This window comes from Salmo salar, chromosome ssa07 (genome assembly GCF_905237065.1).
Source record: "Salmo salar chromosome ssa07, Ssal_v3.1, whole genome shotgun sequence".
Taxonomy (NCBI): domain Eukaryota; kingdom Metazoa; phylum Chordata; class Actinopteri; order Salmoniformes; family Salmonidae; genus Salmo; species Salmo salar.
Genome location: NC_059448.1, coordinates 58,976,351 through 59,000,532, shown reverse-complemented (window position 1 = coordinate 59,000,532; position 24,182 = coordinate 58,976,351). Strand labels below are relative to the sequence as shown.

The following is a 24,182-nucleotide window of genomic DNA, read 5'->3' as shown; positions in this document are numbered from 1 at the left end:
CAGCACCCGGGGAACAGTGAGTTAACTGCCTTGCTCAGGGGCAGAACGACAGACGGCTTAACTTGGCGTTCTTGGGTATGGGGATTATGGTGGTCTGCTTGAAACATCTGGACATTACAGACTGGGCCATGGAGAGGTTGAAAATGTCAGTGAAGATACTTGCCAGCTGGTCAGCGCATGCTCTGAGTACACGTCGTGGTAATCCATCCCTGTCCTGCAGCCTTGTGAATGTTAACCTGTTTAAAGGTCTTACTCACATTGGCTACGGAGAGTGTAATCACACAGTTGTACATAACAGCTGGTGCTCTCATTCATGGTTCAGTGTTGCTTGCCTCGAAGCGAGCATAGAAGGCATTTAGCTTGGTTGTTAGGCTCGCGTCACTGGTGCAGCTTGCGTCTGGGTTTCCCTTTATAATCCGTAATAGTTTCCAAGCCCCGCCACATCTGACGAGCAACAGAGCCGGTGTAGTAGGATTCAATCTTAATCCTGTATTGATGCTTTGCCTGTTTGATGGTTCATCTGAGGACTTTGTGAGATTTCTGGATTAGTGTCCCACTCTTTGAAAGCGGTAGCTCTAGCCTTTAGCTTAGTGCAGATGTTGCCTTTAATCCATGACTGTTGTTTAGGATATGTACGTACGGTCACTGTGGGGACGACGATGTCGATGCATAATCCAATCGGTGCAAAACGGTCCTGAAACTTACTGTCTGCTATGGACAACTTCCGTATCGCTGGTACATCTTGTTTGAGTTTTTGCTTGTAAACAGAAATTAAGAGGATGGTGTTATGGCCAAATTTGCCAAATGCAAGGTGAGGAAGAGCTTTGTATGTGTCTCTGTGTGTAGAATAGCGGTGATCTAGAGTTTTTTTTGCATGTTGTCTGTTGATAAATGGATTTTGTCTGCTTGAGATTGGAGTCTGCGGTTTGATGGCTGGTCTGGTGGAATATTTAACTGTTTGTCTGTGTCCTTGTGTTTGGGGAGGGGAAGGGGTTGGGTCTGGGTTGGCAGTTAAATGTGCAAGAGATTTTCATCCATGTGGATAAAAAAACTACATTAAAATTCCACTAATTATTTTGTTCTAAAAATTGTTGCTGATGTACTCAGAGCCAGATTCATTGCGGTGAAGAAACTAACGCCCATGGGCGTGGCGTAGAGTTTGGCCAGGAGCATGGAGTTTGGGTTGCCAGCCAAATGGTGAATGATGGTACAGTAAAATACTGATACACACCTTTCTGGAGAGACGATGTTCTGTACTCTGCTCCTGAATATGGGCTTACTCAGGCTGTATGAGTAGAAAGACATAGTACAATGATTAATGACAGCTATGGCTGTACAGTATACATAATACACATACAGTATCTGTGTAGCTCTTAGTGATGGGCACCGATATGGAAACTCTATATCGATGTCAGTTGCATTTTTTTCAAACTGATATCAATGTCATATCGATTTTTATGAGTAACGTAATTATACATCATATTGGTTTTTATGAATAACCTGAGGGTGTGCTAGCGAATCAGATGCCTCTTCCATAGAGCTTAAAAACCATTGATGTTACAGATGCTGTGAGACATGCAAGCTGAGAACGGATCAAAGACTGTTGTGTTGTGGACAAATGGTTTCCTCTATGTTTTTTTATTTACATTCCAAGTAGAATAGCAGCCTTTATGAGTATTATAATAGTAATAACACTGTATCTAAAGATTATTAAAAAACAATATCCATCCTGAACACTTAGCTAACTCTCCCAACTTCACACACACACAGGAGGGGGAAGCGGCAGCAGAGGGAGAAAAATATTATAAAGTAGAGAATCCCACACACGTGCAGAAGGTTAATTTGTTTTGCCACCAGGAAGAAGAGTCCGATGTTTTCAGCAACTCAGCCAATCCATTGGGAATAACATTGCAACTGTGTCAATGTTTCATTGTCTGTTCACTTCCATGGCTTTGTGAAGTCCAGACAACTGCATGCTGATTTCCCATTAGGACAACTGGGAATTTTCTGTCGGCATAACTTTATTTCAACAAACATAATTGTTAATGGATAGTTCATGGATAGCCTACTCACAGACTGTAACAGCTGTCTTCAGAAATGAACCAAGGCGCAGCAGGTATGTGAATAATCATATTTAATTACCCAACAAAAGGAGTAAAGCATCCACAGGAAACAATAAACACGACAGCAGCAACAGTTTGCAGGCTAAAAAACACAGTGCAAAACAACCACCCACAACCCCAAAGAAAAACACACACACCTATATAGGACTTCCAATCAAAGGCAACTCAACAAACCTGCCTTCAATTGGAAGTCCCAATCAACAACACAAACATTTAACAAACACAAACCACCTGCCACATCCTGACCAAGACTAACACAATTACGCCCTCTGCTGGTCAGAACGTGACAGTACCCCCCCCTCAAGGTGCAGACCCCGGGATGCACCTAAAAAAAGAAAACACAAGAAAATCCCCAATACCCCAACAAAACCAACAAACAATAACCCCTAAACAGTAAGGGAGGGAAGGGAGGGTGGCTGCCGTCACCGACGGCACTGTGCTACACCCTCCCTCCCCAACCCACCTATCCTGGAGGTGGCTCAGGTGCAGGACGTGGACCTCGCTCCACCTTTGGCGTCACCCACTTTGGTGGCGCCGATAGCTGCGCCGGGCAGACGGGCCACTCGGGCTGACCCTGGCAGACGGACCACTCGGGCTGGGCCGGAGGGCAGGAGGGCCACTCGGGCTGGGCCGGAGGGCAGGAGGGCCACTCGGGCTGGGCCGGAGGGCAGGAGGGCCACTCGGGCTGGGCCGGAGGCAGGAGGGCCACTCGGGCTGGGCCGGAGGGCAGGAGGGCCACTCGGGCTGGGCCGGAGGGCAGGAGGGCCACTCGGGCTGGGCCGGAGGGCAGGAGGGCCACTCGGGCTGGGCCGGAGGGCAGGAGGGCCACTCTGGCAGTTCCGGGCAGTCGGGCCACTCTGGCAGTTCCGGGCAGCCGGGCCACTCTGGCAGTTCCGGGCAGCCGGGCCACTCTGGCAGTTCCGGGCAGCCGGGCCACTCTGGCAGTTCCGGGCAGCCGGGCCACTCTGGCAGTTCCGGGCAACCGGGCCACTCTGGCAGTTCCGGGCAGCCGGGCCACTCTGGCAGTTCCGGGCAGCCGGGCCACTCTGGCAGTTCCGGGCAGCCGGGCCACTCTGGCGGCTCCTGACTAGCAGGCGGCTCTGGCGGCTCCTGACTAGCGGGCGGCTCTGGCGACTCCTGACTGGCGGGCGGCTCTGGCGACTTACGACTGGCGGGCGGCTCTGGTGACTGTTGACTGGCGGGCAGCTCTGGTGACTGTTGACTGGCGGGCAGCTCTGGTGACTGTTGACTGGCGGGCAGCTCTGGTGACTGTTGACTGGCGGGCAGCTCTGGTGACTTTTGACTGGCGGGCAGCTCTGGTGACTGTTGACTGGCGGGCAGCTCTGGTGACTGTTGACTGGCGGGCAGCTCTGGTGACTGTTGACTGGCGGGCAGCTCTGGTGACTGTTGACTGGCGGGCAGCTCTGGTGACTGTTGACTGGCGGGCAGCTCTGGTGACTGTTGACTGGCGGGCAGCTCTGGTGACTGTTGACTGGTGAGGCTGGGCTGACACACTAGACTCCTGATGCGTGGGCCTGGTATTGGACGTGCCAGCCTGGAGACACGCACCTCCATGCTAGTGCATCTAGCGGGAAACACCGGACCGAAAGGGCGCGCTGGCGGTCTTGATTGCAGGGTTGGCATCACCCCTTCCGGCTCGATGCTCACCTTGCCCTGGCACCTGCGGGGCGCTGGTACTGGGCGAACTGGGCTGTGCGTCCGTATAGGCGAGATGGTGCGTACCTCAGCGTAACATGGCGCCCTCCACCTCATACGCACCTCCCTGTAGTCACGGGTAGCTGGCTTACGGCTCTTCCCTGGCCTGGCCAAGCTACCCATGTGCCCCCCCCAAAAAAATTATTGGGGTTTCCTCTCGGGTTTCCTTAGCTCCCTTAACTTGTCCTCCCAGAATTGTCTTTCGTCCTGCCAGGTCCATTCCTCCATTTTCTTCTCCTGTGGCTTCCTCCTCTTCTGCTGCTTGGTCCTGGTTTGGTGGGTGGTTCTGTAACAGCTGTCTTCAGAAATGAACCAAGGCGCAGCAGGTATGTGAATACTCATATTTAATTACCCAACAAAAGGAGTAAAGCATCCAGAGGAAACAATAAACACGACAGCAGCAACAGTTTGCAGGCTAAAAAGCACAGTGCAAAACAACCACCCACAACCCCAAAGAAAAACACACACACCTATATAGGACTTCCAATCAAAGGCAACTCAACACACCTGCCTTCAATTGGAAGTCCCAATCAACAACACAAACATTTAACAAACACAAACCACCTGCCACATCCTGACCAAGACTAACACAATTACGCCCTCTGCTGGTCAGGACGTGACACAGACACAATGAGAGAACCAATACATGATGGTTTAACCTTAATACACATTGGAAACTGTTGAGCATGAAATACCCAGCAACGTTGCAATTCTTGACACAAACCGGTGAGCCTCTCACCTACTACCAAACCCCATTCAAAGACACTTAAATCTTTTGTTTTTTTCATTCACCCTTTGAATGGCACACATATGCAATCCATGTCTCAATTCTCTCGAGTCTTATAAATCCTTCCTCTTACATCTAGACGTTCCGCTAGCGGAACACCTGCTCCAATATCCAATGATAGGCGTGGCGCGAATTACAAATTCCTCAAAAATACAAAAACTTCAATTTTTCAAACATATGACTATTTGACAGCATTTTAAAGACAAGACTCTCCTTTATCTAACCACACTGTCCAATTTCAAAAAGGCTTTACAGCGAAAGCAAAACATTAGATTATGTCAGCAGAGTACCCAGCCAGAAATAATCAGACACCCATTTTTCAAGCTAGCATATAATGTCACAAAAACCCAGAAGACAGCTAAATGCAGCACTAACCTTTGATGATCTTCATCAGATGACACACCTAGGACATTATGTTATACAATACATGCATGTTTTGTTCAATCAAGTTCATATTTATATCAAAAAACAGCTTTTTACATTAGCATGTGACGTTCAGAACTAGCATACCCCCCGCAAACTTCCGGGGAATTTACTAACAATTTACTAAATTACTCACGATAAACGTTCACAAAAAGCATAACAATTATTTTAAGAATTATAGATACAGAACTCCTCTATGCACTCGATATGTCCGATTTTAAAATAGCTTTTTGGTGAAAGCACATTTTGCAATATTCTAAGTACATAGCCCAGCATTCAGGGGCTAGCTATTTAGACACCCGGCAAGTTTAGCCTTCACCAAAATCAGATTTACTATAACAAAAATGTTATTACCTTTGTTGTCTTCGTCAGAATGCACTCCCAGGACTGCTACTTCAATAACAAATGTTGGTTTGGTCCCAAATAATCCATTGTTATATCCGAATAGCGGCGTTTTGTTCGTGCGTTCCAGAAACTATCCGAAATGGTAAATCAGGGTCGCGCGCATGGCGCAATTCGTGACAAAAAAATTCTAAATATTCCATTACCGTACTTCGAAGCATGTCAACCGCTGTTTAAAATAAATTTTTATGCAATTTATCTCGTAAAAAAGCGGTAATATTCCGACCGGGAATCTCCTTTTCGGCAAACAGAGGAAAAATCACAAAGACGGGGGCGGCCAGTGCACGCGCCTAAGCCCACAGTCCGTTGATCGGCCACTTGAGAAAGGCGATAATGTGTTTCAGCCTGGGGCTGGGATGACGACATTCAGGTTTTTCCCGGGCTCTGAGAGCCTATGGAAGACGTAGGAAGTGTCACGTTAGAGCAGAGATCCTTTGTAAAAGATAGAGATGGCAAAGAAGTTCAAGAAATGGTCAGACAGGCCACTTCCTGTAAAGGAATCTCTCAGGTTTTGACCTGCCATTTGAGTTCTGTTATACTCACAGACACCATTCAAACAGTTTTAGAAACTTTGGAGTGTTTTCTATCCAAAGCCAATACTTATATGCATATTCTAGTTACTGGGCAGGAGTAGTAACCAGATTAAATCGGGTACGTTATTTATCCAGCCGTGAAAATACTGCCCCCTAGCCATAACAGGTTAACCTGTCTCCTCCCCTTCATCTACACTGATTGAAGTGGATTTAGTAAGTGACATCAGTAAGGGATCATAGATTTCATCTGGATTCACCTGTCAGTTTATGTCATGGAAAGACAGTGTCCTTAATGTTTTGTACACTCAGTGTGTAAACTCAACATGTGAAGTGTCGGTCCCATGTTTCATGAGCTGAAATAAAACATCTCAGAAATGTTATTTCTCTCAAATGTTGTGTACAAATGTGTTTACATCCCTGTTGGTGAGCATTTCTCATTTGCCAAGATATCCATCCACCTGACAGGTGTGTCATATCAAGAAGCTGATTAAAGATCATTACACAGGTGCACCTTCTGCTGGGGACAATAAAAGGCCACTCTAAAATGTGTAGTTTTGTCACACAACACAATGCTACAGATGTCTCATGTTTTGAGGGAGTGTGCAATTGGCATGCTGACTCCACCAGAGCTACTGCCAGAGAATTGAATGTTCATTTCTCTAACATAAGCCGCCTCCAATGTTGTTTTAAAGAATTTGGTAGTACGTCCAACAGGCTCCAAGTGTGAGCCAAGTCAGGAAGAACTGGTACTCACTAAGCAAGTAGTGTGACGTCCGATACACACACATGGTTTTGATTCAGTATTGTAATTTGTTAAACCATTTTTTGACAATGTGAAAACAACCAAACCAAATGGAATAAATACTATGGAACAAATAATCGAACCTTGATTTCACTATAGCAAACAAACTGTAAGAAAATACCCCTTTTTTATGCATGCCATTGTGATAACATCAGACTGATCCAAATTGCTAGTTGGGTCATGGGGTTGGGATTTTCCGATGGGTCTGGGTTTGTTGGAACCAAAGCTAATGGTTGTTGGTTTGCTCTTAGTGGGACTATAATTTGTTGGTTTTATCCAGTTGAACCTCTGAACCAGTTTGAAAGCAATGGGAAGCTTGTTGATGGCCCATCAGCAGGCCGTTAAGTATGCTATGTTGAAGGCCTATGAGATGGTTTTGTTCCTCCAGGAACAGTCATGTATGCTCTCTTTCATAATAGTGTAGGGTAACAGCAACGATGAACCAATATCACAATGTGACTTGTTCACATCCTTATTGGTGCTCACCATTAGTAACTGTGTACAGTACATCTCTGTTATGTCATCTCTGTAAATGATCTAACGGGTAACATTAAGGAAATAGAAAAGAGTGTTTATTAAAAGGACCAAGTATCATGACTTGTTGCGAGAATTTCTCAGTTTATATCAACTAACCTGGTGTTCCTCTGGTCCTCATCAACTGGGATATCTCTTTTGGAAGCGTCAAACCAAACCCTGTGAATAAGAATCAATCAGAAAATCCACATCACATTATAGCATCATTAGGGTGTAATAAATTAACAGAAACTTCAGCTTACATGTTTTGCCTTTCATTGAAGTGGTTGAAGACCACATACCTTTGGGGAGAGAGGAGAGAATCAGTTCAAGTCTGTCATGAAAACATTTCCGCCCACTAAGCTATGAAACCACACACTATTACAGAGACTGATATTACCTGCCACAATTGATATGGTGAAAACAATGTGTAGAAAGGAACAGAAACTCACATCAATACCTTTGTCAGATAACACTGTGAAACTAAGAATTCATTCTATAGCTAGCAACCAAGAGGAAACTCTGACTGAACGACTCAAAAACTCCCCACCTTATGTTCTTCAAATGGATGTCAGCTGTGAGAAATGAGATGCCCACGTGTTGACTTTTGTTTACTACATGTCCGGGGATGCTATTCAGGAGGACATACTGTTCTGTCTCACGATTCCTGAGCATGAAACTGCACAGAGGATGTTCAGTGTGCTGTGTGGCTATATTGATGAAAAACTGATTCCATGGGAACGAATGGTGGGCTTTTGCACAGATGGGGCTCCATCTATCATGGGACGGCGGGCAGGCCTCTAAACTCTAGTTATGAATGTGTCTGCCTCTGCCATATGGATGCATTGTATGATACATACATGGTTATAACATCTACAGAAAAGACAGAAATGCCAATGGGGGCAGTGTTGCAGACTATATTCCGAACCACATTCCTGTAAAGATTAGAAAGGATCTCATGTAAAATACTGTTGAAGTAATATGGCTACAGGTTAATCTGCCTCACAAAAAGCCCATTCTTATGGGAATCTGTTGTAGACCACCAAGTGCTAACAGTCAGTATCTGGATAATATCTGTGAAATGCTTGATAATGTATGTGATATCAATGGAGAGGTATATTTTCTGGGTGATTTCAATATTGACTAGCTTTCATCATGCTGCCCACTCAAGAAAATGCTTCAAACTTGAATATCAGTCAACCTACCAGGGTATTTACTAATGCTGCAGAATGTGTTTTAATGCAGTATCCAAATCCATAGGATGTAGTGATCACAGTATAACAGCCATATCTAGGAAAACCAAAGCTCCAAAGACTGGGCCTAATATAGTGAATAAGAGGTCATACAAGACGTTTTGTAGTGATTGTTATGTTGATGATGTACAGAATATTTGCTGGTCTGTGGTGTGTAATGAGGAGCAACCAGACACCGCACTTGACACAATTACGACATTGCTTATTCCAGTTGCTAATAAGCATGCACCCATCAAGAAAATTACTGTAAAAACTGTTAATCTACTTGGATTGATAAGGAATTGACAAATGGTATGGCAAATAAGTCTGGAAATTGAGAAATTATGTGACTAAACTAAATAAAAATAAGAAACTATACAAAACTAAATTATATAAAGAATGACAGTAAAAAGCTTTGGAGCATCTTAAATGACGTTTTGGGCAAAAAGGCAAACTCAGCTCCATCATTCATTAAATCAGATGGCTCATTCATCACAAAACCCACAGATATTGCCAACTAATTTAATGATTTTTTCTTTGGCAAGATTAGCAAACGTAGGCATGACATGCCAGCAGTGGTGGAAAAAGTACCCAATTGTCATACTTATGTAAAAGTAAAGATACCTTAATAGAAAATGTCTCTCGTAAAAAGTGAAAGTCACCTAGCAAAATAGTACCTAACTAAAAGTGTAAAGGTTTTTGCTTTAAAATGTACTTAAGTATCAAAAGTAAATGTAATTGCACAAATATACTTAAGTATCAAAAGTCAAATGAAAAGTCAAATATTTTCAAATTCCTTATATTAAGCAAACCAGACGGCACCATTTTCTTGTTATTTTTTTATTTACAGATAGCCATGGGCACACTCCATAACTCAGACATAATTTACAAATTGTCACGCCCTGACCAGGTGAACTCTTCTATTTTGGTCAGGGTGTGGCATTTCTATAGTTTATTTTCTATGTTTTTGGTATAGCCTTGCTTTGGGGCGTATTTCTATGTTGGGTTCTGTCAATTCCCAATCAGAGACAGCTGTCACTAGTTGCCTCTGATTGGGGAATCATATTTAAGTTCCTTTTCCCCCACGATGTTTGTGGGTTGTTGTCTCTTTTTGTTGGAGCAGTAGCGATACGTTTAATCTCTGTTTTGACCGTGTTATTTCAGTCTGTAATAAATAACATGAGTTCGCTCCCAGCTGCGCCTTGGTCCACTTCTTCCTTCCTGCACGACGATCGTTACAGAACAACCCACCAAACCAGGACCAAGCAGCGGGAGGAAAAGGACCGCGAGAGATGGGCTCGCGAGGGAAAGGAGTTCTGGACCTGGGAGGAGATCATGTCGGGGAAAGGACCCTGGCGGAAGGATTCCCAGGTCGAGGAGGTGATGCCAGCCGGTGGAAGGAGTCGCAGGCGGCGGTCGAGGAGGCCCGGAAGACACCCCCAATAATTTTTTTTGGGGGGGGCTAATGGGGTGGTCCGGAAGGGCAGAGGAAGAGCCCAGACCACTGCTCTCGTGGGGGATAACGGCGAAGGAGGAGGCAGAGATGTGGCAGGTCCTGGAGGACCTGCGTAGGGACAGCGTGGAGGAAGAGCCTTGGGTGGCAGAGGTGCGCACGGTATCACCAGTGCGCCTGCACAGCCCAGTGCGCTCTGTGCCAGCGCCCCACATTTGCCGGGCTAGGGGGAGTGTTCAGCGAGGACGTGTTGTGCCGGCTCAGCGCTCCTGGCCTCCGGTGCCCCTTCTCGGTCCGATGTATCCTGCACCGAGGACGCGCACTGTGTCTCCGGTACGGCTACACAGCCCAGTGCGTTCTGTGCCAGCGCTCCACACTTGCCAGGCTAAGGTGGGTGTTGAGCCAGAACGGGTGATGTCAGCTGTGCACTCCAGACCTCCAGTGCGCCTCCTCGGTCCAGGATATCCGGCGCCGCTTATGCGCACTGTGTCGCCGGTGTGCGGTCACAGTTCAGTCTGGCCCGTCCCTGCTCCCCGCACCAGGTTAGTGGTGCGTGTCCCCAGTCCTGTCCGGCCCATCCCTGCTCCCCGCACCAGGTTAGTGGTGCGCGTCCCCAGTCCAGTCCGGCCCGTCCCTGCTCCCCGCACCAAGCCAGTGGTGTGTGCCCCCAGTCCAGTCCAGCCCATCCCTGCTCCCCGCACCAGGTTAGTGGTGCGTGTCCCCAGTCGTCCCCCATCCCTGCTCCCCGCACCAGGTTAGTGGTGCGTGTCCCCAGTCCTGTCCGGCCCATCCCTGCTCCCCGCACCAGGTTAGTGGTGCGTGTCCACAGTCCTGTCCGGCCCATCCCGGCTCCCCGCACCAAGCCGGTGGTGTGTGCCCCCAGTCCAGTCCGGCCCATCCCTGCTCCCCGCACCAGGTTAGTGGTGCGTGTCCCCAGTCCTGTCCGGCCCGTCCCTGCTCCCCGCACCAGGTTAGTGGTGCGTGTCCCCAGTCCTGTCCGGCCCGTCCCTGCTCCCCGCACCAGGTTAGTGGTGCGTGTCCACAGTCCTGTCCGGCCCATCCCGGCTCCCCCGCACCAAGCCGGTGGTGCGTGTCCCCAGTCCAGTCCGGCCCGTCCCTGCTCCCCGCACCAGGTTGGTGGTGCGTGTCCCCAGGCCAGTCCGGCCCGTCCCTGCTCCCCGCACCAGGTTGGTGGTGCGTGTCCCCGGTCCTGTCCGGCCCGTCCCTGTTCCCCGCACCAGGCCCATGGCGCGTGTCCACAGTCCGGCACGGCCTGTGTCCGGTCCACCGGTGACCAGTCCTGTTCCGGTCGGCGGCTCCGCTCCGGAGCCTGAGCATGCCGCTCCACCGTGGTCCAGTCCGGGCCAGAGGGGTAGGGCTAGGGTGGAGGCAGGGGGAGAAACACGCCCGGGGCCAGAGCCTCCACCGAGGGTGAGGCGCCCACCCGGGTCCCCCCCCCTAATAGACTTTAGGTTGGTGCGCCGGGAGTACGCACCGTTGGAGGGGGGGTACTGTCACGCCCTGACCAGGTGAACTCTTCTATTTTGGTCAGGGTGTGGCATTTCTATAGTTTATTTTCTATGTTTTTGGTATAGCCTTGCTTTGGGGCGTATTTCTATGTTGGGTTCTGTCGATTCCCAATCAGAGACAGCTGTCACTAGTTGCCTCTGATTGGGGAATCATATTTAAGTTCTTTTTCCCCCCACGATGTTTGTGGGTTGTTGTCTCTTTTTGTTGGAGCAGTAGCGATACGTTTAATCTCTGTTTTGACCGTGTTATTTCAGTCTGTAATAAATAACATGAGTTCGCTCCCAGCTGCGCCTTGGTCCACTTCTTCCTTCCTGCACGACGATCGTTACACAAATGAAGCATGTGTGTTTAGTTAGTCCGCCAGATCAGAGGCAGTAGGGATGACCAGAAATGTTCTCTTGATAAGTCAGTGAATTTGATAATTTTCCTGTCCTGCTGAGCATTCAACATGTAATGAATACTTTTGGGTGTCAGGGAAAATGTATGGAGTAAAAAGTACATTCTTTTCATTAGGAATGTAGTGAAGTAAAAGTTGTAAAAAATTATAAATAGTGAAGTAAAGTACAGATACCAAAAAAAACAACTTAAGTAGTACTTTAAATAATTTTTACATAATTACTTTACACCATTGCATGCCAGCAACAAATGTTGACACTACACAACTACACAATTTAGATATGGCAAATAGTAGTGGCAATATAATCCACAATTATGCTCAGTAATATTCCATCCAGGTTGTCGGATCCTGGTGGCTTGTCATTGTAGATATACAACAATCATTTGTTCATCTGTTCATCAGTATTGTTCCAAGATGGCGTAGCAGTGGGTTGTCTGTTTGATTGTCTTGTCCCGTCCCTTGTATATATTGTTTTTCTTTGTATATATTTGTATTATTTTTAATCTCATTTTCCATCTACGGACTGAACATACTCTCCTGCAACCTGCCTCACCCAATGTGGTATGGATCTGCTATTTTTTCACTTATGAACCGGAACCCCCTTCAGAGGCTAGCCAGCTAACTAGCTACTAGCTAGTAGTCAGTTAGCCACTGCTAGCGGTCATCACCGTTAACTCGGACTGCCAACCTCAGCCCGGGCAACTCCTGCCAGCCTGCACAGTGCGATATAGTCCCAGAGCATATCGGACTGCTTTTCTCTACCACATCTCCGGATTCCTACCGCAAGCTCTGAACATTTACTCCGGATCATCGCAGCTAACTAGCTGCTATCCAAGTGGCTACTCCTGTCTAACATCTCTGTCCCGAAGCAAGCACCAGTTAGCCTGGAGCTAGCCTCGAACTAGGCCCATCTCCCGGCTAGCCGAATGAGATCCATCAAGCAATCCCTGGGCTTCAATTACCTCTTTGCCAATTGGCCTGGACCCTTTGCTGCCGACACGGAGCCCCGCCGATCCATCACGTCTGGTCTACCGACATAACCGTCCAAAGGGGTTCCTGTCCCAAAGCAAGCACCAGTTAGCCTGGAGCTAGCCTCGAGCTAGGCTCTTCTCCCGGCTAGCCGAAGAAATCCATAAGATTATTCCATGGCTTCAATACCTCTTCTGCCAATTGGCCTGGACCCTTGCTGCCGACACGGAGCCTCGCCGATCCATCATGACTGGTCTGCCGACGTAACCTTCTGAGAAGGTTTCTACAGGCTCTCCCGTTGCGACGTCTCCCTGAGGCCCATCTACTAGCCTGCTGCTAGCTGTCTGAATCGCCGTGCCTCCAGCTTGCCTAGCATCTGACTGGACCCTACGATCACTCGGTTACACATGCCTCTCCCTAATGTCAATTTGACTTGTCTATTGCTGTTTTGGTTAGTCATTTTTGTCTTATTTCACTATAGAGGCTCCAGCCCTGCTCAAAATGCCTAAGTTAGCCCTTATGTTCCACCCCCCACTCATGCGGTGACCGCACCTGGCTTAAATGGACCCTCTAGAGACAAAACCTCCCTCATCGTCACTCAATGCCTAGGCTTACCTCTACTGTACTCACATCCTACCATACCCTTGTCTGTACATTATGCTCTTTTATGCTCTTTTTACTCTCTGTTCCAAATGCACTAGACGACCAGTTCTTTTAGTCTCTTTCCGTACTCTTGTCCTACTCCTTCTTTGTTCCTCTGGTGATGTAGAGGTTAACCCATGCTCTGCAGCCCCCAGCATCACTCCCATTCCCCAGGCAATCTCATTTGTTGACTTCTGTAACCGTAAAAGCATTGGTTTCATGCATGTTAACATTAGAAGCTTCCTCCCTAAGTTTGTTTAATTCACTGCTTAGCACACTCTGCCAACCCGGATGTCCTAGCCATGTCTGAATCCTGGCTTAGTAAGGCCACCAAAAATCCTGACATTTCCATTCCTAACTATAACATTTTCTGACAAGATAGAACTGCCAAAGGGGGCAGAGTTGCAATCTACTGCAGAGATAGCCTTCAGAGTTATGTCATACTATCCGGGTCTGTGCCCAAACAATTACAGCTTCTACTTCTATAAATGCACCTTTCCAGAAACAAGTCTCTCACAGTTGCCGCTTGTTATAGACCCCCCTCGGCCCCCAGTTGTGCCCTGGACACCATATGTGAATTGATCGCCACCCATCTATCTTCAGAGTTCGTACTGTTAGGTGAGATCCTGGTTGAACCGTAGCTGGAAGCTCCGGACTGTGAACCGTCGCCGGAAGCTCTGGACTGTGAATCTGTCGCCGGAAGTTCTGGACTGTGAACTGTCGCCAGAAGCTCTGGACTGTGAACCGTCGCCGGAAGCTCTGGACTGTGAATGCGCACTGGAGGCCTAGTGAGTGGAGCCGTCACTACCTAAATATGATCCCCAATCAGAGGCAACGATAAACAGCTGCCTCTAATTAGGAAGCATATTAGCACCAACATAGAATATGAATATACTAGATCACCCCCTATTCACGCCCTGACCTACTACACCATAGAGAACCAAGGGCGCTCTATGGTCAGGGCGTGACAAAGGCTAGCTTTTTCAAACAGAAATTTGCTTCCTGTAGCACTAATTCCAAAAAGTTTTGGGACAGTGTGAAGTCCATGGAAAATAAGAGCACCTCCTCCCAGCTGCCGACTGCACTGAGGATAGGAAATACTGTCACCACCGATAAATCTACAATAATCGATCATTTCAATAAGCATTTTACCACGGCTGGCCATGCTTTCCACCTGGCTACCCCTACCCCGGCCAACATCTCAGCAACCCCCCCCCCGCTTCTCCTTCACCCAAATCCAGACAGCTGATGTTCTGAAAGAACTGCAAGATCTGGATCCCTACAAATCAGCTGGGCTAAAAAACGTACCCGATTTAATCTGGTTACTACTCCTGCCCAGAAACTAGAATATGCATATAATTAGTCGATTTGGATAGAAAACACTCTAAAGTTTCTAAAACTGTTTGACTGGTGTCTGTGAGTATAACAGAACTCATATGGCAGGCCAAAACCTGAGAAGATTCCATAAAGGAAGTGCCCTGTCTGACATTTTGTTGTCCTTCTTGCATCTCTATCGACATTACAGCATCTGTGATGTAATGTGACACTTTCTAAGGCTTCCATTGGCTCTCTAAAGCCGCCAGAAAGTGGAATGGGGTGTCTCCTGTCTCTGGGCAAAGTACAGCAGCAGAGTTTGTAAGTGGTCAGCCTGGGGACAGTGAGACTGGAGATGCGCGGTCACAAGAACTCGCCATGTTTTTCTTTCAGTCTTTGAATGAATACAACGTTGCCCGGTTGGAATATTATCGCTATTTTACAAGAAAAATTGCATAAAAATTGATTTTAAACAGTGTTTGACATGCTTCTAAGTACGGTAATGGAATATTTTGAAATTTTTTGTCACGAAATGCGCTCGCACGTTACCCTTCGGATAGTGACCTGAACGCACGAACAAAACAGAGGTATTTGGATATAACTATGGATTATTTGGAACCAAAACATTTGTTGTTGAAGTAGAAGACCTGGGAGTGCATTCTGACGAAGAACAGCAAAGGTAATCCAATTTTTCTAATAGTAATTCTGAGTTTAGGTGACCCCGAAGTTGGCGGATGTCAAAATAGCTAGCCGTGATGGCCGAGCTATGTACTCAGAATATTGCAAAATGTGCTTTCGCGAAAAGCTATTTTAAAATCGGACATAGCGATTGCATAAAGGAGTTCTGTATCTATAATTCTTAAAATAATTGTTATGTATTTTGTCAACGTTTATCATGAGTAATTTAATAAATTCACCGGACGTTTTCGGTGGGTATGCTAGTTCTGAACATCACATGCTAATGTAAAAAGCTGGTTTTGATATAAATATGAACTTGATTGAACAAAACATGCATGTATTGTATAACATAATGTCCTAGGAGTGTCATCTGATGAAGATCATCAAAGGTTAGTGCTGCATTTAGCTGTGGTCTGGGTTTATGTGACATACAGTGCCTTGCGAAAGTATTCGGCCCCCTTGAATTTTTCGACCTTTTGCCACATTTCAGGCTTCAAACATAAAGATATAAAACTGTAATTTTTTGTGAAGAATCAACAACAAGTGGGACACAATTATGAAGTGGAACGAAATTTATTGGATATTTCAAACTTTTTTAACAAATAAAAAACTGAACAATTGGCCGTGCAAAATTATTCAGCCCCTTTACTTTCAGTGCAGCAAACTCTCTCCAGAAGTTCAGTGAGGATCTCTGAATGATCCAATGTTGACCTAAATGACTAATGATGATTAATAGAATCCACCTGTGTGTAATCAAGTCTCCGTATAAATGCACCTGCTCTGTGATAGTCTCAGAGGTCCGTTTAAAGCGCAGAGAGCATCATGAAGAACAAGGAACTCACCAGGCAGGTCCGAGATACTGTTGTGGAGAAGTTTAAAGCCGGATTTGGATACAAAAAGATTTCCCAAGCTTTAAACATCCCAAGGAGCACTGTGCAAGCGATAATATTGAAATGGAAGGAGTATCAGACCACTGCAAATCTACAAAGACCCGGCCGTCCCTCTAATCTTTCAGCTCATACAAGGAGAAGACTGATCAGAGATGCAGCCAAGAGGCCCATGATCACTCTGGATGAACTGCAGAGATCTACAGCTGAGGTGGGAGACTCTGTCCATAGGACAACAATCAGTCGTATACTGCACAAATCTGGCCTTTATGGAAGTTTGCCACTAGCCACCTGGGAGACACACCAAACATGTGGAAGAAGGTGCTCTGGTCAGATGAAACCAAAATCGAACTTTTTGGCAACAATGCAAAACGTTATGTTTGGCGTAAAAGCAACACAGCTCATCACCCTGAACACACCATCCCCACTGTCAAACATGGTGGTGGCAGCATCATGGTTTGGGCCTGCTTTTCTTCAGCAGGGGCAGGGAAGATGGTTAAAATTGATGGGAAGATGGATGGAGCCAAATACAGGACCATTCTGGAAGAAAACCTGATGGAGTCTGCAAAAGACCTGAGACTGGGACGGAGATTTGTCTTCCAACAAGACAATGATCCAAAACATACATCAAAATCTACAATGGAATGGTTCACAAATAAACATATCCAGGTGTTAGAATGGCCAAGTCAAAGTCCAGACCTGAATCCAATCGAGAATCTGTGGAAAGAACTGAAAACTGCTGTTCACAAACGCTCTCCATCCAACCTCACTGAGCTCGAGCTGTTTTGCAAGGAGGAATGGGCAAAAATGTCAGTCTCTCGATGTGCAAAACTGATAGAGACATACCCCAAGCGACTTACAGCTGTAATCGCAGCAAAAGGTGACGCTACAAAGTATTAACTTAAAGGGGGCTGAATAATTTTGCACGCCCAATTTTTCAGTTTTTTTATTTGTTAAAAAAGTTTGAAATATCCAATAAATTTCGTTCCACTTCATGATTGTGTCCCACTTGTTGTTGATTCTTCACAAAAAATTACAGTTTTATATAAATTTATGTTTGAAGCCTGAAATGTGGCAAAAGGTCGAAAAGTTCAAGGGGGCCGAATACTTTCGCAAGGCACTGTATATGCTTGCTTTGAAAATGGCTGTGTGATTATTTGTGTCTATGTACTCTCCTAACATAATCTAATGTTTTGTTTTTGCTGTAAAGCCTTTTTGAAATCGGACAATGTGGTTAGATTAACGAGAGTCTTATCTTTAAAATGGTGTAAAATAGTTGAAAATTGAATTGTGGTATTTTAGTGGGTTTTGTATTTCGCGCCGTGCGATGCCATTGGCTGTTGGCTAGGGGTTCCGCGAGGCGGAACGGGGTTCCGCTAGCGGAACGTCTGTCCTCAACAGGTTAATGAGTTAATAATTGCCTGATTCATTTAATCACATAGTTATAAAACGTTAATCATTCGATGAGCAGCAGTCGTCACATGATCCGTTACAACTTCACGACACATGTAACTTATCCAGAACGCTGCAGCCCGCCTGGTTTTCAACCTTCCCAAGTTCTCTCATGTTTCTCCGCTCCTCCACACACTCCACTGGCTTCCAGTAGAAGCTCTGCTACAAGACCATGGTGTTTACCTACGGAACAGCAGGAGGAAATGCCCCTCCCTACCTTCAGGCTATGATCAAACCCTACACCCTGACCTGAGCACTCCGTTCTGCCACCTCTGGTCTCTTGCCCCTCCCTACCTTCAGGCTATGATCAAAACCTTCACCCTAACCTGAGCACTCCGCTCTGCCACCTCTGGTCTCTTGTCCCTCCCTACCTTCAGGCTATGATCAAAACCTACACCCCGACCTGAGCACTCCGTTCTGCCACCTCTGGTCTCTTGCCCCTCCCTACCTTCAGGCTATGATCAAACCCTACACCCCGATCTGAGCACTCTGTTCTGGCACCTCTGGTCTCTTGGTCCTCCCTCTCAGCCCAGTCTAAGCTCTTCTCTGTCCTGGCACCCCAATGGCGGAACCAGCTTCCCCCTGAAGCTAGGACAGCAGAGTCCCTGCCCATCTTCTGAAAACATTTGAAACCCTACCTCATCAAACAGCTAAGTTATTGAGGAAAAAATGTTCTTTCTATGCCTATGATATGTGGATGTCCCACCTAGCTATCTGGAGATGACTGCACTAACTGTAAGTCTCTCTAGATAAGAGTATCTGCTAAATGAGTGACATGTCAAATGTAAAAATGTACACCAAAGCTAGATAAAGTGCACCTTTAGTTTACATGGGATATGCTTGAGACATTACTATTTACTATTTACTATCTCTCTCAGAATGACCTTCTTGATCCTAATCAGTCAGGTTTCAAGACTGGGCATTCAACTGAGACTGCTCTTCTCTGTGTCACGGAGGCTCTCCGCACTGCTAAAGCTAACTCTATCTCCTCTGCTCTCATCCTTCTAGACCTATCTGCTGCCTTTGATACTGTGAACCATCAGATCCTCCTCTCCACCCTCTCCGAGTTGGGCATCTACGGCGCGGCCCACGCTTGGATTGCGTCCTACCTGACAGGTCGCTCCTACCAGGTGGCGTGGCGAGAATCTGTCTCCGCACCATGCGCTCTCACCACTGGTGTCCCCCAGGGCTCTGTTCTAGGCCCTCTCCTATTCTCGCTATACACCAAGTCACTTGGCTCTGTCATATCCTCACATGGTCTCTCCTATCATTGCTATGCAGACGACACACAATTAATCTTCTCCTTTCCCCCTTCTGATAACCAGGCGGCGAATCGCATCTCTGCATGTCTGTCAGACATATCAGTGTGGATGACGGATCACCAGCTCAAGCTGAACCTCGGCAAGACGGAGCTGCTCTTCCTCCTGGGGAAGGACTGCCCGTTCCATGATCTCGCCATCACGGTTGACAACTCCCTTGTGTCCTCCTCCCAGAGTGCTAAGAACCTTGGCGTGATCCTGGACAACACCCTGTCGTTCTCCACTAACATCAAGGCGGTGACCCGATCCTGTAGGTTCATGCTCTACAACATTCGCAGAGTACGACCCTGCCTCACACAGGAAGCGGCGCAGGTCCTAATCCAGGCACTTGTCATCTCCCGTCTGGATTACTGCAACTCGCTGTTGGCTGGGCTTCCTGCCTGTGCCATTAAACCCCTACAACTCATCCAGAACGCCGCAGCCCGTCTGGTGTTCAACCTTCCCAAGTTCTCTCACGTCACCCCGCTCCTCCGCTCTCTCCACTGGCTTCCAGTTGAAGCTCGCATCCGCTACAAGACCATGGTGATTGCCTACGGAGCTGTGAAGGGAACGGCACCTCCATACCTTCAGGCTCTGATCAGGCCCTACACCCAAACAAGGGCACTGCGTTCATCCACCACTGGCCTGTTGGCCCCCCTACCTCTGAGGAAGCACAGTTCCCGCTCAGCCCAGTCAAAACTGTTCGCTGCTCTGGCACCCCAATGGTGGAACAAGCTCCCTCACGACGCCAGGACAGCGGAGTCAATCACCACCTTCCGGAGACACCTGAAACCCCACCTCTTTAAGGAATACCTAGGATAGGATAAAGTAATCCTTCTAACCCCCCCCTTAAAAGATTTAGATGCACTATTGTAAAGTGGTTGTTCCACTGGATATCATAAGGTGAATGCACCATTTTGTAAGTCGCTCTGGATAAGAGCGTCTGCTAAATAACTTAAATGTAATGTAAATATTTGCAATTGTCTTTCAGTGTCACTACAAGTACACTGAATGTGTACAGAGAACACTCAAATAAAATCTTACAGGTAGAGTTTAAAACCGCTTTGGGCTAGGGGGCAGTATTTTGACGTCTGGATGACAAGTGTGCCCAAAGTAAACTGCCTGTTACTCAGGCCCAGAAGCTAGGATATGCAGATTTGGTAGATTTGGATAGAAGATTTGGATAGAAAACACTGAAGTTTCTAAAACTGTTAAAATAATGTCTGTGATTTTTTTTTATGTGAGTGGGTTTTCCAATGAATGCCTATTGACTACGTAATGGGTTAGGGCACAGATTGCAGTTCCTATAGCTTCCACTAGATGTCAACAGTCTTTAGACATGGTGTCAGGCTTGTTTTCTGAAAAATGAAGAAGAATGAGACCTTTTGGTTAGGGGACTGGAGAAGCATCCAGTACTGGATTGCGTGACTGTGTGTGTGCCCTTCATTCTTTTTCCTTTCTATTGAATACGCTATTGTTCGGTTCAAATATTATTGATTATTTAGACAATTGACAACCTGACGATTAATTATAAACATCGTTTGACATGTTTCAATGAACTTTACCGGTACTATTAGGATGTATTTGTCTGCATGTTTTGATCGCCTTTGAGCCAGTGGATTACTGAACAAAACGCGAGTTTTTGGGATATAAAGAGGGACTTTATCGAACAAAACGACCATTTATTGTGTTCCGGGACCCTTGTGATTGCAATCAGATGAAGATCTTCAAAGGTAAGTGATTCATTTTATCGCTATTTCTGACTTTCGTGACTGCTCTGCTTGGTTGGAAAATGTTTGTATGCGTTTTGTGTGCAGGGTGCTATCCTCAGATAATTGCATGTTATGCTTTTGCCGTGAAGCCTTTTTGAAATCTGCCAAAATGGCTGGATTAACAAGAAGTTTATCTTTTAACCGATGTATAACACTTGTATTTTCATGAATGTTCATTATTGCTATTGCTGTCATTTGAATTTGGCGCTCTGCAATTTCACCGGATGTTGGCCAGATGGGACGCTAGCGTCCTACCCTTTCCAGAGAGGTGGGTAGATAAGGTTGATATTACTGTGATATTCGTGTATGTAGGTGGCAGGGAAGTCAGGCGCAGGAGAAACCAAGTTGGTTAATATGGAGTATTTAATGAAAAACAAACTCCAAAACCAAAGTACAAAATAAAATGGGTAAAGGATACCCGTCGCACACCGATACACAAACCCACGTAACATAACCTACAAACAATCACCGACAAGGACATGAGGGGAAACAGAGGGTTAAATACACAACATGTAATTAATGGGATTGGAACCAGGTGTGATGGAAGACAAGACAAAACCAATGGAAAATGAAAAACTGATCAATGATGGCTAGAAGACCGGTGACATCGACCACCGAGCATCACCCGTGCAAGGAGGGGCATCGACTTCGGTAGAAGTCGTGACAATTACAAACACTTTTAGGTGGGTCAGTATACTTAGTTGACATGAAATAGTACTTAGTACACTTAGTTGACATGAAATATAACATCCCTTTAATTCAACCTCAATATTCTATGTACAGATTTAGCTGTTCCAAAATAACACCATTTACATACACACAAAGTACATGCACAGTAATTACATAAAATATAGAAAAACACATACCCCAGAAGCAAGAAGATTCCAACAATGAGAAGGAGAACAAACTGCTTTGCATTTGAACTGAAATGCATTGTTTCTCTAATAGTGACAGCAAATATTTAGTTTATCCAACACTAGAAGCAATATCCAATCAAATGAAGATCTCTCCAGTGAAACAAGTGGATCTCTTCAGCACGCCTAGTCAAATGAGGAGGAGGAGCCTCAGCCCTTTGAACTGTACCTCCATGGACATATACACACATCACCATGGTAACCCACACCCTAACCAGAAATAACCCTTTAGTCCTTTACCAACCAACCCTAACCAGTTGTACATGTAGTATCCATCCAAATAAGAAAGTAGAGTCAAATAATGTCAAATATGACCAAATAAGGTCAAATAAGGCCTCATATTTAGCATTAATTAGGATTCCTAATTAGCTACTCTTCTTGGGGACCAAACAGGAAACAACACAACAAATACATAATATACATAATATACATAGAACAACAATTACAGTACAATGTAGTCATTTAGCAGACGCTCCCATTGATTGGTCACAAGTATAATATTAAATAACTCTTTCAACAGCAAGTAAATCCTTGGCGAGAACTTAGTACCTAGTAAAAGTTATTTGTTGTAAGTTAAAAAGTCAGATATCAAATGTACATTCTGTCCTTTGTTTGCAAATACAGGTTTCTCTATCTGGTCATCTCTCCCTTAACCCAGTCTCAGGGGCCCTTAAAGGGACAGACACCCATTTAACATGAACATCACATCCCTCCTAACTTCTCAAAGACAAAACCATTTGGACATTTGTTCAACAGCAGTAATAATAGTAATAATTTAAGGGTGCACACACCAGTCAGAGTGATACAGAGTGAGCCTGCTGGCTACACTAATGAACTCTCATTTTGGCCACTGAGTCATCATTACTTTTTTTATTTATTTAAGCTTTATTTAGCTAGGAAAGTCAGTTAAGAACAAATTCTTATTTACAATGATGGCCTAGGAACAGTGCTTGTTCAGGGGCAGAACGACAGATTTTTTCCTTGTTAGCTTAGGGGATTCAATCTAGCAACCTTTCGGTTTGCTCCATTGTTGAAATGTGTGGCCCAGTCTTTGAGGGTATTGTCCAATGAATGAATGTGGCTATAAACATCCTCAACACAAGCTCTACAAACCACGTTGGCTTGCCAACTTCAACTGTGGTTACCTATCTGATTCCCACAGCATTTCCTGCAGGGCTGCATTCTATTGAATGTTTGAAACAGAGACTTAGATAGACATTGCATCATTTTACTGGCCCCATTATGGTGTCTGTGAGAGTACGGGCAGCGCCATTGAGGACGTCTCCATTTTGTTCTTCTTTTACTTCTATGAGATGGTAAACAAACTGAAAAGGTGCACATTGCCCCCTGATGGTGTTTGAACAGGTATAAAGACAAGGATGGTGATTTACTGCTACCTGGAGGGTGTTGTCTGAACAGGTATAAAGACAAGGATAGTGATTTACTGCCCCCTGAGGGTGTTGTTTGAACAGGTATAAAGACAAGGATGGTGAATTACTGTATTTCCTCTCCAGGGGCGAAAATCTGATATCAACTTTGGAGGGGACAATTACATGAAATTTTCTCAAGAGCAATTCCTGAGGGGGACACCAAAAGTAGTGCTGTAACACATAGCCTACATTGTAATATGGTAAATGTATATTGAGGAACCAAAGAAATAAGGTGTTTGCTGTACTCCTAACTACCGGTACCCAAAACTACACAACTAATCACAACAGCAATACCATTGCCTTTAACAAATCTTAGTTCAGTCACCAGTTTAAGTTGAGAGTGGGGGTATCCATGGCATTTTCCAATTATGTTCCTATTTTACAAGTAAAAAAATGGTGAACCTTTCATAATGTTGCCAAACAAAGACTCAACAAACTTACCTGAGACTACCTGTCTCTGCCAGTCTGTCCCTGCATATCTGTCCCCAACTCTGCTGTCTGTGTGCCATCTGTTGCCTGCTCTGCCTAATGACATCATTGTGAAACATTTCCATTAGAATTTCATTTCTTTCTTATGAACATTTTATCAACTAGTCTTTGAGATATTAGGCTACTAGGGTTCTTACTTTGTGTTTTGGTGTACTGAAAAATACTCTGATGTCCGTCTTTTATTTTTCTGCCATTTTTCTACCTTGCTGGCTGGCTACTATCTTTTATCATTCTATTTGGGCTTCGATCTAAAAGGTAGCTAGCAAATGTGAAACGGATTAAAATGACAAGAGTTGACAGCTGTATGAGTTCACCATTTACACAACAGATGCTGCAACCTTTTGTAATTTTAATAGTTTGTTTCATATTGGCTGGCTTCCAACAATAGCTGAATTTGCAAAGCTAGCGAGCACCAATTCCGTTTCA

The 24,182-nt window shown here is 45.6% G+C and overlaps 1 protein-coding gene across 8 annotated transcripts in view; it reads right to left on the bottom strand.

Moving 5' to 3' along the window:
• Nucleotides 1–21,976, bottom strand: part of LOC106592472 (uncharacterized) — a 79,483-nt gene extending 57,507 nt beyond the window's left edge. For 7 of the 8 annotated variants that reach the window (XM_045722373.1, XM_045722377.1, XM_045722382.1 and 4 more), the window contains exons 1-4: nt 21,790–21,976; nt 7,563–7,601; nt 7,420–7,479; nt 1,232–1,285 (exon numbers count right to left, since the gene is read on the bottom strand). The gene's annotated coding sequence lies outside the window, so the exon portion shown is untranslated. The remainder of the gene's footprint in view (nt 1–1,231; nt 1,286–7,419; nt 7,480–7,562; nt 7,602–21,789) is intronic. The other variant, XM_045722374.1, reaches the window with a different exon arrangement.
• Between the last annotated feature and the right edge of the window lie 2,206 nt (nt 21,977–24,182).